The sequence below is a fragment of the Cryptomeria japonica genome, unplaced genomic scaffold (assembly GCF_030272615.1).
Source record: "Cryptomeria japonica unplaced genomic scaffold, Sugi_1.0 HiC_scaffold_192, whole genome shotgun sequence".
Lineage (NCBI taxonomy): Eukaryota > Viridiplantae > Streptophyta > Pinopsida > Cupressales > Cupressaceae > Cryptomeria > Cryptomeria japonica.
In genome coordinates, this window is record NW_026729014.1 from 74,553 (window position 1) to 88,189 (window position 13,637).

The following is a 13,637-nucleotide window of genomic DNA, read 5'->3' on the forward strand; positions in this document are numbered from 1 at the left end:
CATGCAGTGCACGAAGTCGGAGCCCGGTTTGCCCCGGGCGCGCACCTCCGCCAGGGTGGGCACCTTGGTGCGCACAACTTGCCTGGGCTGCGCACCAGGAAGGGCTCAAGATGGCACCCGCGTTCCGTTTTTTTCACTATCTTTCAGAACGGAAATTTTAAAATATCGTTTTTTTTTGCCTTTTCTGGAAATTAGTGAAGGCAGCGCATCAAAGGTGCGCAACGCTGGTGCGAACCTGGGAGCGCTCCGATGTGTGCTCCAAGGTGCGGCGTGCACGAAGTCGGAGCCCGGTTTGCCCCGGGTGCGCCCTGGTGGGCACCATGGTGCGCACCAAGGAGCGCTCCGAAGTGTGCTCCAAGGTGCGGCCTGCACGAAGTCGGAGCCCGGTTTGCCCCGGGCGTGCACCGCGGGTGGGCACCTTGGTGCGCATGCCTTGCCTGGGCTGCGCACCAGGGCGGGCTCAAGATGGCACCCGCGTTCCGTTTTTTTCACTATCTTTCAAAACGGAAATTTTAAAATCTCATTTTTTTTTGCCTTTTCTGGAAATTAGTGAAGGCAGCGCATCAAAGGTGCGCACCTCGCTGCCCACCACGGTGCGCAACGCCGGTGGGCACCCGGGAGTGCTTCGAAGTGTGCTCCAAGGTGCTGCGTGCACGTTGTCGGAGCCCGGTTTGCCCCGGGTGCGCACCTCGCGTGCACCTTCGTCGGGGTGGGCACCTTGGCTGGGTTTGCCCCGGCTGCGCTCCGAAGCGGGGTTATTGGAGCGCCGGCTCTTTTTTTGTCGGAGCGTTTGGTGGGGTTTCTCGCATTGGCTCTTCCCAGGCCCGGTTGCCACCCTGGCGCGCACGAAGTCGGAAGTAGGGTTAATTGCCCGGGTGCGCACCTTTGCCAGGGTGGGCACCTTACCTGGGCTGTGCACCAGGGCGGGCTCAAGATGGCACCCGCGTTCCGTTTTTTTCACTATCTTTCAAAACGGAAATTTTAAAATCTCCTCTTTTTTTTGCCTTTTCTGGAAATTAGTGAAGGCAGCGCATCAAAGGTGCGCACCTCGCTGCCCACCTTGGTGTGCTCTGAGGTGCGCACCCGGGAGCGCTACGAAGTGTGCTCCAAGGTGCGGCGTGCACGTTGTCGGAGCCCGGTTTGCCCCGGGTGCGCACCTCGCCTGCACCTTGGCCGGGGTGGGCACCCTGGCTGGGTTTGCCCAGGGTGCGCTCCGAAGCGGGGTTACTGGAGCGCCCCCTCTTTTTTTGTCAGAGCGTTTGGTGGGGTTTCTCGCATTGGCTCTTCCCAGGCCCGGTTGTTGGGTGCGCTCCCACCCTGGCGCGCGCGAAGTTGGAAGTTGGGTTAATTGCCCGGGCGCGCACCTTCGCCAGGGTGGGCACCTTGGTGCGCACACCTTGGCTGGGCTGCGCACCAGGGCGGGCTCAAGATGGCACCAGCATTCCCTTTTTCTCACTATCTTTCAAAACGGAAATTTTAAAATCTCGTTTTTTTTTGCCTTTTATGGAAATTAGTGAAGGCATCGCATCAAAGGTGCGCACCTCGCTGCCCACCTTGGTGTGCTCCGAGGTGCCCACCACGGTGCGCTCCGAGGTGCCCACCACGGTGCGCAACGCCGGTGCGAACCCGGGAGCGCCCCGATGTGTGCTCCAAGGTGCGGCGTGCACGAAGCCGGACCCCGGTTTGCCCCGGGTGCGCACCTCGCGTGCACCTTGGTGCGCACACCTTGGCTGGGTTGCGCGGCCTGGTGGGCACCATGGTGCGCACCAAGGAGCGCTCCAAAGTGTGCTCCAAGGTGCGGCGTGCACGAAGTCCTAGCCCGGTTTGCCCCGGGTGCGCACCTTCGCCGCGGTGGGCACCATGGCGTGCACGAAGTCGGAGCCCGGTTTGCCCCGGGTGCGCACCTCGCGTGCACCTTCGCCGGGGTGGGCACCTCGGCTGGGTTGCGCGCCCTGGTGCGCACCAAGGAGCGCTCCGAAGTGTGCTCCAAGGTGCGGCGTGCACGAAGTCGGAGCCCGGTTTGCCCCGGGTGCGCACCTTCGCCGCGGTGGGCACCCTGGTGCGCACCATGGCGTGCACGAAGTCGGAGCCCGGTTTGCCCCGGGTGCGCACCTCGCGTGCACCTTCGGCGGGGTTGCGCGCCCTGGTGCGCACCAAGGAGCGCTCCGAAGTGTGCTCCAAGGTGCGGCGTGCACGAAGTCGGAGCCCGGTTTGCCCCGGGTGCGCACCTCGCGTGCACCTTCGGCGGGGTTGCGCGCCCTGGTGGGCACCATGGTGCGCACCAAGGAGCGCTCCGAAGTGTGCTCCAAGGTGCGGCGTGCACGAAGTCGGAGCCCGGTTTGCCCCGGGTGCGCACCTCGCGTGCACCTTCGCCGCGGTGGGCACCATGGCGTGCACGAAGTCGGAGCCCGGTTTGCCCCGGGTGCGCACCTCGCGTGCACCTTCGCCGGGGTGGGCACCTCGGCTGGGTTGCGCGCCCTGGTGCGCACCAAGGAGCGCTCCGAAGTGTGCTCCAAGGTGCGGCGTGCACGAAGTCGGAGCCCGGTTTGCCCCGGGTGCGCACCTCGCGTGCACCTTCGCCGCGGTGGGCACCATGGCGTGCACGAAGTCGGAGCCCGGTTTGCCCCGGGTGCGCACCCCGCGTGCACCTTCGCCGGGGTGGGCACCTCGGCTGGGTTGCGCGCCCTGGTGCGCACCAAGGAGCGCTCCGAAGTGTGCTCCAAGGTGCGGCGTGCACGAAGTCGGAGCCCGGTTTGCCCCGGGTGCGCACCTCGCGTGCACCTTCGCCGCGGTGGGCACCTTGGCTGGGTTGGGCACCATTGAGCGCTCCGAAGTGTGCTCCAAGGTGCGCACCATGGCCCTCCAAGGTGCGCAGCATGGCGTGCACGAAGTCGGAGCCCGGTTTGCCCCGGGTGCGCACCTCGCGTGCACCTTCGCCAGGGTGGGCACCTCGGTGCGCACACCTTCTCAATGTTTTCTTGCCTTTTCTGGAAATTGGTGAAGGCAGCGCATCAAAGGTGCGCACCTCGGTGTGCTCCGAGGTGCGAACCCGAGAGCGCTCCGAGGTGCCCACGAAGTCGAAAGTCGGGTTAATTGCATTGTTTTCCCCGGGTGCGCTCCGAGGTGCGCAACATCGGTGCGCACCAAGGAGGGCTCCGAAGTGTGCTCCAAGGTGCGCACGATTCGGAGCTCGGTTTGCCCGGGGTGCGCACACCTTGGCTGGGTTGCGCACCCTTTGTGCGCTCCAAGGTGCGCACGAAGTCGGAGCTCGGTTTGCCCCGGGTGCGCACCTTCGCCAGGGTGCGCACCTTGATGCGCACGCCTTGGCTGGGCTGCGCACCTTGGTGGGCGCCATGGTGCGCACCTTTCGTGCGCTCCAAGGTGCGCACGAAGTCGGAGCTCGGTTTGCCCCGGGTGCGCACCTTGGTGGGCGCCATGGTGCACTCCGAGGTGCCCAAGATTGGTGCGCACCAAGGAGCGCTCCGAAGTGCGCTCCAAGGTGCGCAGGTGCGCGCGAAGTCGAAAGTTGGGTTAATTGTCCGGTTTGCCTCGGGTGCGCACCTTGCGTGCACCTTCGCCAGGGTGGGCGCCTTGGTGCGCACACCTTGGCTGGGCTGCGCACCCGGGCGCGCACACCTTGGCACCCGCGTTTCCTTCATTTTAAATTTTTTTTTTTTACAATCTCTCAAGTGGGAAATTCTATAATCTCAACTTTTTTTGCCTTTTCAGGAAACTTTTGAATGGAGCGCATCATTGGTGCGCTCCGAAGTGTGCTCCAAGGTGCGCACCTCTGGTGTGCTCCAAAGCTCTCTCCAGCTGCGTGCACCTGCCCCGGCCGCGCACCCGGCCCCGCCCAGCTTCGCTCACCTGTCCCGGGTGTCTGGTGCGGAACCTTAGAGTAAGAAACATCACCGTGCACCTTGGCCAACGTGCGCGACTCGACCGAGCGCGCACTGGCCGAGGTGCACACCGATTTCACCTGGGTGCGCGCGCAGCACCTCGGGCGCACCGGGGTGCGCGCACAACGCCCGGGTTGCACCGTGGCCTGTGTGCTCGGGGCGCCTCGGGTGCGCGCTCGGTGTCGCCCCCGCGCGCGCGGTAGTGCGGGCAGCGCACCCCGGCCCGGCCCGGCCCCGACGAGAACGCAAACGGGCAAAAGGTTTATTCAAATAGCATTGCGACGCCCGGCGAAAAACTAAGAAAGGGTGCAACACCGGGACTTCCCGGGAGGTCACCCATCCCAGTACTACTCCGGCCCAAGCGCGCTTAACTGCGGAGTTCTGATGGGATCCGGTGCACTAACGCTGGTATGATCGCACCCGTTATGAGCTTGTCGCAGTGTGTACTTAGCAAACCGCGACCCACGTGCGAATCCACCCCGGCCACCCACCCCCGTCGAGGTGCACACCCTCCCTCGCGAAGTGCGCCCCGTTCGCCAAGTGTGAGCCCTGCCCGGGTGCGCGCACCTTGCTAGGGCGTCGGGTGTGCACCCGGCCCGGCCTACGTGCGTGCACCTGGACGGGGCGTCGTGTGCGTGCAGTGTCCCGTCTGCAACGCGGTGCCCACACACCACCTCGGGCGCAACGACCTGCGCTCACATGTGGGCCGAGTGCACCTTGGTGCATGTTCGGGGCGCCTCGGGTGCACGCTCGATCTTGCCCCGGTGCACCAAGGCGCTCGGTTTGCCCCGGGTGCGCACTTGGTGCAAGGTGGGCACCCAAAATAGGGATCAAGCACCAAAACACAAGTTTCGGGATGCAAAATGGGACCCAAGGACCACAAATGCGTTCCAAGACCCATGATGGGTCCACGAGAACAAAAATGTGTTCCGAGACTTAATAAACAAATATTGGGTTTTAGGAGAAGAAACATGCTCTGATGCCCAAAACGAGAATCGACCCCGAAAAGGCCACAGGCCAAAAGTGGGATGCGAGACAAAAAAAAATGGGACCCGAGGACCAAAATTGGGTTCCCAGGTCGAAGACAGGGCAACCGGACAAGAAACGACCTCTAAGGCTCGAAATGAGTCCCGACGACTAAAACTTGACAAGAAGCACCCATCAGGCACCCAACTCGACACCCATGGGATGCCGACCCACCCGGGCTTCCACCTAGCACACCTTGGCACCCACCCACCCTCGCACCCAACCTCGCACCCAACTTAGCACCTTTGAACCCACATTGGCACTCACCCTGACCCTGGCACCTTGGAACCCACATTGGCACTCACCTTGACCCTGGCACCCACCTTTGCACTCACCTTGGGACCCACCCTGGCTCCCACCTCGGCACCCACCCAGACACCCACCTTGGTTCCTTGGCACCCACCTTGGATCCTTGGCACCCACCCCGACACCCACCTTGGCACGCAACTTGGCTACTTGCCACCCACCTTGGCTCCTTGACGCCCACCCCGACAACCACCCCGTGACCTACCCTGGCTAGGGTTGGTGCACACCCACCCTGGTGCCCACCTTGGCACCCACCCCATGACCCACCTTGGCACGCACCTTAGTACCCACCCCGTTACCCACCCTAGGACCCACCCCGTGACCCACCTTGGCCAGGGTGGGTGCCTTGGTGCGCACAACTTGCCTGGGCTGCACACCAGGGCGGGCTCAAGATGGCACCCGCGTTCCGTTTTTTTCACTATCTTTCAAAACGGAAATTTTAAAATCTCGTTTTTTTTTTTTTTTTGCCTTTTCTGGAAATTAGTGAAGGCAGCGCATCAAAGGTGCGCAATGCTGGTGCGAACCCGGGAGCGCTCCGATGTGTGCTCCAAGGTGCGGCGTGCACGAAGTCCGAGCCCGGCTTGCCCCGGGTGCGCACCTCGCGTGCACCTTCGCCGGGGTGAGCACCTTGGCTGGGTTGCGCGCCCTGGTGCGCACCAAGGAGCGCTCTGAAGTGTGCTCCAAGGTGCGGCGTGCACGAAGTCGGAGCTCGGTTTGCCCCGGGTGTGCACCTCGGGTGCGCACCTCGCGTGCACCTTCGCTGCGGTGGGCACCTTGGCTGGGTTGCGCGCCTTGGTGGGCACCATGCAGTGCACGAAGTCGGAGCCCGGTTTGCCCCGGGCGCGCACCTCCGCCAGGGTGGGCACCTTGGTGCGCACAACTTGCCTGGGCTGCGCACCAGGAAGGGCTCAAGATGGCACCCGCGTTCCGTTTTTTTCACTATCTTTCAGAACGGAAATTTTAAAATATCGTTTTTTTTTGCCTTTTCTGGAAATTAGTGAAGGCAGCGCATCAAAGGTGCGCAACGCTGGTGCGAACCTGGGAGCGCTCCGATGTGTGCTCCAAGGTGCGGCGTGCACGAAGTCGGAGCCCGGTTTGCCCCGGGTGCGCCCTGGTGGGCACCATGGTGCGCACCAAGGAGCGCTCCGAAGTGTGCTCCAAGGTGCGGCCTGCACGAAGTCGGAGCCCGGTTTGCCCCGGGTGTGCACCGCGGGTGGGCACCTTGGTGCGCATGCCTTGCCTGGGCTGCGCACCAGGGCGGGCTCAAGATGGCACCCGCGTTCCGTTTTTTTCACTATCTTTCAAAACGGAAATTTTAAAATCTCATTTTTTTTTGCCTTTTCTGGAAATTAGTGAAGGCAGCGCATCAAAGGTGCGCACCTCGCTGCCCACCACGGTGCGCAACGCCGGTGGGCACCCGGGAGTGCTTCGAAGTGTGCTCCAAGGTGCTGCGTGCACGTTGTCGGAGCCCGGTTTGCCCCGGGTGCGCACCTCGCGTGCACCTTCGTCGGGGTGGGCACCTTGGCTGGGTTTGCCCCGGCTGCGCTCCGAAGCGGGGTTATTGGAGCGCCGCCTCTTTTTTTGTCGGAGCGTTTGGTGGGGTTTCTCGCATTGGCTCTTCCCAGGCCCGGTTGCCACCCTGGCGCGCACGAAGTCGGAAGTAGGGTTAATTGCCCGGGTGCGCACCTTTGCCAGGGTGGGCACCTTACCTGGGCTGTGCACCAGGGCGGGCTCAAGATGGCACCCGCGTTCCGTTTTTTTCACTATCTTTCAAAACGGAAATTTTAAAATCTCCTCTTTTTTTTGCCTTTTCTAGAAATTAGTGAAGGCAGCGCATCAAAGGTGCGCACCTCGCTGCCCACCTTGGTGTGCTCTGAGGTGCGCACCCGGGAGCGCTACGAAGTGTGCTCCAAGGTGCGGCGTGCACGTTGTCGGAGCCCGGTTTGCCCCGGGTGCGCACCTCGCCTGCACCTTGGCCGGGGTGGGCACCCTGGCTGGGTTTGCCCAGGGTGCGCTCCGAAGCGGGGTTACTGGAGCGCCCCCTCTTTTTTTGTCAGAGCGTTTGGTGGGGTTTCTCGCATTGGCTCTTCCCAGGCCCGGTTGTTGGGTGCGCTCCCACCCTGGCGCGCGCGAAGTTGGAAGTTGGGTTAATTGCCCGGGCGCGCACCTTCGCCAGGGTGGGCACCTTGGTGCGCACACCTTGGCTGGGCTGCGCACCAGGGCGGGCTCAAGATGGCACCAGCATTCCCTTTTTCTCACTATCTTTCAAAACGGAAATTTTAAAATCTCGTTTTCTTTTGCCTTTTATGGAAATTAGTGAAGGCATCGCATCAAAGGTGCGCACCTCGCTGCCCACCTTGGTGTGCTCCGAGGTGCCCACCACGGTGCGCTCCGAGGTGCCCACCACGGTGCGCAACGCCGGTGCGAACCCGGGAGCGCCCCGATGTGTGCTCCAAGGTGCGGCGTGCACGAAGCCGGACCCCGGTTTGCCCCGGGTGCGCACCTCGCGTGCACCTTGGTGCGCACACCTTGGCTGGGTTGCGCGGCCTGGTGGGCACCATGGTGCGCACCAAGGAGCGCTCCGAAGTGTGCTCCAAGGTGCGGCGTGCACGAAGTCCTAGCCCGGTTTGCCCCGGGTGCGCACCTTCGCCGCGGTGGGCACCATGGCGTGCACGAAGTCGGAGCCCGGTTTGCCCCGGGTGCGCACCTCGCGTGCACCTTCGCCGGGGTGGGCACCTCGGCTGGGTTGCGCGCCCTGGTGCGCACCAAGGAGCGCTCCGAAGTGTGCTCCAAGGTGCGGCGTGCACGAAGTCGGAGCCCGGTTTGCCCCGGGTGCGCACCTTCGCCGCGGTGGGCACCCTGGTGCGCACCATGGCGTGCACGAAGTCGGAGCCCGGTTTGCCCCGGGTGCGCACCTCGCGTGCACCTTCGGCGGGGTTGCGCGCCCTGGTGCGCACCAAGGAGCGCTCCGAAGTGTGCTCCAAGGTGCGGCGTGCACGAAGTCGGAGCCCGGTTTGCCCCGGGTGCGCACCTCGCGTGCACCTTCGGCGGGGTTGCGCGCCCTGGTGGGCACCATGGTGCGCACCAAGGAGCGCTCCGAAGTGTGCTCCAAGGTGCGGCGTGCACGAAGTCGGAGCCCGGTTTGCCCCGGGTGCGCACCTCGCGTGCACCTTCGCCGCGGTGGGCACCATGGCGTGCACGAAGTCGGAGCCCGGTTTGCCCCGGGTGCGCACCTCGCGTGCACCTTCGCCGCGGTGGGCACCATGGCGTGCACGAAGTCGGAGCCCGGTTTGCCCCGGGTGCGCACCTCGCGTGCACCTTCGCTGGGGTGGGCACCTCGGCTGGGTTGCGCGCCCTGGTGCGCACCAAGGAGCGCTCCGAAGTGTGCTCCAAGGTGCGGCGTGCACGAAGTCGGAGCCCGGTTTGCCCCGGGTGCGCACCTCGCGTGCACCTTCGCCGCGGTGGGCACCATGGCGTGCACGAAGTCGGAGCCCGGTTTGCCCCGGGTGCGCACCCCGCGTGCACCTTCGCCGGGGTGGGCACCTCGGCTGGGTTGCGCGCCCTGGTGCGCACCAAGGAGCGCTCCGAAGTGTGCTCCAAGGTGCGGCGTGCACGAAGTCGGAGCCCGGTTTGCCCCGGGTGCGCACCTCGCGTGCACCTTCGCCGCGGTGGGCACCTTGGCTGGGTTGGGCACCATTGAGCGCTCCGAAGTGTGCTCCAAGGTGCGCACCATGGCCCTCCAAGGTGCGCAGCATGGCGTGCACGAAGTCGGAGCCCGGTTTGCCCCGGGTGCGCACCTCGCGTGCACCTTCGCCAGGGTGGGCACCTCGGTGCGCACACCTTCTCAATGTTTTCTTGCCTTTTCTGGAAATTGGTGAAGGCAGCGCATCAAAGGTGCGCACCTCGGTGTGCTCCGAGGTGCGAACCCGAGAGCGCTCCGAGGTGCCCACGAAGTCGAAAGTCGGGTTAATTGCATTGTTTTCCCCGGGTGCGCTCCGAGGTGCGCAACATCGGTGCGCACCAAGGAGGGCTCCGAAGTGTGCTCCAAGGTGCGCACGATTCGGAGCTCGGTTTGCCCGGGGTGCGCACACCTTGGCTGGGTTGCGCACCCTTTGTGCGCTCCAAGGTGCGCACGAAGTCGGAGCTCGGTTTGCCCCGGGTGCGCACCTTCGCCAGGGTGCGCACCTTGATGCGCACGCCTTGGCTGGGCTGCGCACCTTGGTGGGCGCCATGGTGCGCACCTTTCGTGCGCTCCAAGGTGCGCACGAAGTCGGAGCTCGGTTTGCCCCGGGTGCGCACCTTGGTGGGCGCCATGGTGCACTCCGAGGTGCCCAAGATTGGTGCGCACCAAGGAGCGCTCCGAAGTGCGCTCCAAGGTGCGCAGGTGCGCGCGAAGTCGAAAGTTGGGTTAATTGTCCGGTTTGCCTCGGGTGCGCACCTTGCGTGCACCTTCGCCAGGGTGGGCGCCTTGGTGCGCACACCTTGGCTGGGCTGCGCACCCGGGCGCGCACACCTTGGCACCCGCGTTTCCTTCATTTTAAATTTTTTTTTTTTACAATCTCTCAAGTGGGAAATTCTATAATCTCAACTTTTTTTGCCTTTTCAGGAAACTTTTGAATGGAGCGCATCATTGGTGCGCTCCGAAGTGTGCTCCAAGGTGCGCACCTCTGGTGTGCTCCAAAGCTCTCTCCAGCTGCGTGCACCTGCCCCGGCCGCGCACCCGGCCCCGCCCAGCTTCGCTCACCTGTCCCGGGCGTCTGGTGCGGAACCTTAGAGTAAGAAACATCACCGTGCACCTTGGCCAACGTGCGCGACTCGACCGAGCGCGCACTGGCCGAGGTGCACACCGATTTCACCTGGGTGCGCGCGCAGCACCTCGGGCGCACCGGGGTGCGCGCACAACGCCCGGGTTGCACCGTGGCCTGTGTGCTCGGGGCGCCTCGGGTGCGCGCTCGGTGTCGCCCCCGCGCGCGCGGTAGTGCGGGCAGCGCACCCCGGCCCGGCCCGGCCCCGACGAGAACGCAAACGGGCAAAAGGTTTATTCAAATAGCATTGCGACGCCCGGCGAAAAACTAAAAAAGGGTGCAACACCGGGACTTCCCGGGAGGTCACCCATCCCAGTACTACTCCGGCCCAAGCGCGCTTAACTGCGGAGTTCTGATGGGATCCGGTGCACTAACGCTGGTATGATCGCACCCGTTATGAGCTTGTCGCAGTGTGTACTTAGCAAACCGCGACCCACGTGCGAATCCACCCCGGCCACCCACCCCCGTCGAGGTGCACACCCTCCCTCGCGAAGTGCGCCCCGTTCGCCAAGTGTGAGCCCTGCCCGGGTGCGCGCACCTTGCTAGGGCGTCGGGTGTGCACCCGGCCCGGCCTACGTGCGTGCACCTGGACGGGGCGTCGTGTGCGTGCAGTGTCCCGTCTGCAACGCGGTGCCCACACACCACCTCGGGCGCAACGACCTGCGCTCACATGTGGGCCGAGTGCACCTTGGTGCATGTTCGGGGCGCCTCGGGTGCACGCTCGATCTTGCCCCGGTGCACCAAGGCGCTCGGTTTGCCCCGGGTGCGCACTTGGTGCAAGGTGGGCACCCAAAATAGGGATCAAGCACCAAAACACAAGTTTCGGGATGCAAAATGGGACCCAAGGACCACAAATGCGTTCCAAGACCCATGATGGGTCCACGAGAACAAAAATGTGTTCCGAGACTTAATAAACAAATATTGGGTTTTAGGAGAAGAAACATGCTCTGATGCCCAAAACGAGAATCGACCCCGAAAAGGCCACAGGCCAAAAGTGGGATGCGAGACAAAAAAAAATGGGACCCGAGGACCAAAATTGGGTTCCCAGGTCGAAGACAGGGCAACCGGACAAGAAACGACCTCTAAGGCTCGAAATGAGTCCCGACGACTAAAACTTGACAAGAAGCACCCATCAGGCACCCAACTCGACACCCATGGGATGCCGACCCACCCGGGCTTCCACCTAGCACACCTTGGCACCCACCCACCCTCGCACCCAACCTCGCACCCAACTTAGCACCTTTGAACCCACATTGGCACTCACCCTGACCCTGGCACCTTGGAACCCACATTGGCACTCACCTTGACCCTGGCACCCACCTTTGCACTCACCTTGGGACCCACCCTGGCTCCCACCTCGGCACCCACCCAGACACCCACCTTGGTTCCTTGGCACCCACCTTGGATCCTTGGCACCCACCCCGACACCCACCTTGGCACGCAACTTGGCTACTTGCCACCCACCTTGGCTCCTTGACGCCCACCCCGACAACCACCCCGTGACCTACCCTGGCTAGGGTTGGTGCACACCCACCCTGGTGCCCACCTTGGCACCCACCCCATGACCCACCTTGGCACGCACCTTAGTACCCACCCCGTTACCCACCCTAGGACCCACCCCGTGACCCACCTTGGCCAGGGTGGGTGCCTTGGTGCGCACAACTTGCCTGGGCTGCACACCAGGGCGGGCTCAAGATGGCACCCGCGTTCCGTTTTTTTCACTATCTTTCAAAACGGAAATTTTAAAATCTCGTTTTTTTTTTTTTTTTGCCTTTTCTGGAAATTAGTGAAGGCAGCGCATCAAAGGTGCGCAATGCTGGTGCGAACTCGGGAGCGCTCCGATGTGTGCTCCAAGGTGCGGCGTGCACGAAGTCCGAGCCCGGCTTGCCCCGGGTGCGCACCTCGCGTGCACCTTCGCCGGGGTGAGCACCTTGGCTGGGTTGCGCGCCCTGGTGCGCACCAAGGAGCGCTCTGAAGTGTGCTCCAAGGTGCGGCGTGCACGAAGTCGGAGCTCGGTTTGCCCCGGGTGTGCACCTCGGGTGCGCACCTCGCGTGCACCTTCGCTGCGGTGGGCACCTTGGCTGGGTTGCGCGCCTTGGTGGGCACCATGCAGTGCACGAAGTCGGAGCCCGGTTTGCCCCGGGCGCGCACCTCCGCCAGGGTGGGCACCTTGGTGCGCACAACTTGCCTGGGCTGCGCACCAGGAAGGGCTCAAGATGGCACCCGCGTTCCGTTTTTTTCACTATCTTTCAGAACGGAAATTTTAAAATATCGTTTTTTTTTGCCTTTTCTGGAAATTAGTGAAGGCAGCGCATCAAAGGTGCGCAACGCTGGTGCGAACCTGGGAGCGCTCCGATGTGTGCTCCAAGGTGCGGCGTGCACGAAGTCGGAGCCCGGTTTGCCCCGGGTGCGCCCTGGTGGGCACCATGGTGCGCACCAAGGAGCGCTCCGAAGTGTGCTCCAAGGTGCGGCCTGCACGAAGTCGGAGCCCGGTTTGCCCCGGGCGTGCACCGCGGGTGGGCACCTTGGTGCGCATGCCTTGCCTGGGCTGCGCACCAGGGCGGGCTCAAGATGGCACCCGCGTTCCGTTTTTTTCACTATCTTTCAAAACGGAAATTTTAAAATCTCATTTTTTTTTGCCTTTTCTGGAAATTAGTGAAGGCAGCGCATCAAAGGTGCGCACCTCGCTGCCCACCACGGTGCGCAACGCCGGTGGGCACCCGGGAGTGCTTCGAAGTGTGCTCCAAGGTGCTGCGTGCACGTTGTCGGAGCCCGGTTTGCCCCGGGTGCGCACCTCGCGTGCACCTTCGTCGGGGTGGGCACCTTGGCTGGGTTTGCCCCGGCTGCGCTCCGAAGCGGGGTTATTGGAGCGCCGGCTCTTTTTTTGTCGGAGCGTTTGGTGGGGTTTCTCGCATTGGCTCTTCCCAGGCCCGGTTGCCACCCTGGCGCGCACGAAGTCGGAAGTAGGGTTAATTGCCCGGGTGCGCACCTTTGCCAGGGTGGGCACCTTACCTGGGCTGTGCACCAGGGCGGGCTCAAGATGGCACCCGCGTTCCGTTTTTTTCACTATCTTTCAAAACGGAAATTTTAAAATCTCCTCTTTTTTTTGCCTTTTCTGGAAATTAGTGAAGGCAGCGCATCAAAGGTGCGCACCTCGCTGCCCACCTTGGTGTGCTCTGAGGTGCGCACCCGGGAGCGCTACGAAGTGTGCTCCAAGGTGCGGCGTGCACGTTGTCGGAGCCCGGTTTGCCCCGGGTGCGCACCTCGCCTGCACCTTGGCCGGGGTGGGCACCCTGGCTGGGTTTGCCCAGGGTGCGCTCCGAAGCGGGGTTACTGGAGCGCCCCCTCTTTTTTTGTCAGAGCGTTTGGTGGGGTTTCTCGCATTGGCTCTTCCCAGGCCCGGTTGTTGGGTGCGCTCCCACCCTGGCGCGCGCGAAGTTGGAAGTTGGGTTAATTGCCCGGGCGCGCACCTTCGCCAGGGTGGGCACCTTGGTGCGCACACCTTGGCTGGGCTGCGCACCAGGGCGGGCTCAAGATGGCACCAGCATTCCCTTTTTCTCACTATCTTTCAAAACGGAAATTTTAAAATCTCGTTTTTTTT

The 13,637-nt window shown here is 63.3% G+C and overlaps 2 non-coding genes across 2 annotated transcripts; both read right to left on the minus strand.

Annotated features, from left to right (window-relative positions):
• Positions 1–4,202: 4,202 nt before the first annotated feature.
• Positions 4,203–4,321, minus strand: LOC131867977 (5S ribosomal RNA). The gene has a single exon (XR_009366497.1). It is a non-coding gene; the product is annotated as a 5S ribosomal RNA (ribosomal RNA).
• Positions 4,322–10,310: 5,989 nt separating this feature from the next.
• LOC131867978 (5S ribosomal RNA) lies at positions 10,311–10,429 on the minus strand. The gene has a single exon (XR_009366498.1). It is a non-coding gene; the product is annotated as a 5S ribosomal RNA (ribosomal RNA).
• Positions 10,430–13,637: the final 3,208 nt, after the last annotated feature.